Source organism: Penaeus monodon, chromosome 33 (genome assembly GCF_015228065.2).
Source record: "Penaeus monodon isolate SGIC_2016 chromosome 33, NSTDA_Pmon_1, whole genome shotgun sequence".
NCBI lineage: Eukaryota > Metazoa > Arthropoda > Malacostraca > Decapoda > Penaeidae > Penaeus > Penaeus monodon.
In genome coordinates this window covers 35,737,111-35,737,797 of record NC_051418.1, presented here as the reverse complement: position 1 = coordinate 35,737,797, position 687 = coordinate 35,737,111, and the positions used below count along the sequence as shown (strand labels likewise).

The window sequence follows — 687 nt, the reverse complement described above, 5'->3', positions numbered from 1 at the left end:
TATGGTATATTTTTCCCCAAGGCTTCATAACCCCCTGGCTAACCATTTACAATCCCCTAAGGGGAAGTGTCCCACTTATTGGAAGCCACTGATCTATGTGTGTAAATGACAAGATAATAGTAGTAAGTAAACTAATAGACAAATATGTGAAATAAGATTGTGTTGCAGGAGTACTGGGGGAATAGATATGGGATTGTTAGTTTGTGTGCAGGATGAGGGTACATGCCAAACATTGAGACTTCTTATTATCTACTTACTATCTCCTTTTGTAAGTGAAAGAGATGAAAACATTACCAATAGGTATTTTTATGATTAATTCAGGGTTACAAGGGAGTACAAGAAGGTATGGGAGTATGAGGCGTATGTAGAAGGATGTATATACAATCCTTTTTAAGATTTTTAAAAATTATATTTGCTACATTCTTTGCCTTGTTAAAAGAGGGTTTACTTAGCTGAGGAAGAGAAGAAGATGGGGGAATGGAGGAATGGGGTTGTATCTGGATGAGACAAGCCAGACAGTATCAGTATTACTACCTCACACACTCTGTCTCCAATAATACACATAATGGAAAAACAGCCCGTCTGTTTTTGAGAGGTTACACTCAATTGAGCCAGCTTTGCTGGAACACCACTCAAAATGGGCACAGTTGAGTATACTCAGACATAAGTATAAATTCTTTTCAGCCA

The 687-nt window shown here is 37.7% G+C and overlaps 1 protein-coding gene across 1 annotated transcript in view; it reads left to right on the top strand.

Annotated features, from left to right (window-relative positions):
- Positions 1-687, top strand: part of LOC119594353 (3'-5' RNA helicase YTHDC2-like) — a gene marked incomplete at its 3' end in the record, with an annotated part of 122,633 nt that overhangs the window by 65,783 nt on the left and 56,163 nt on the right.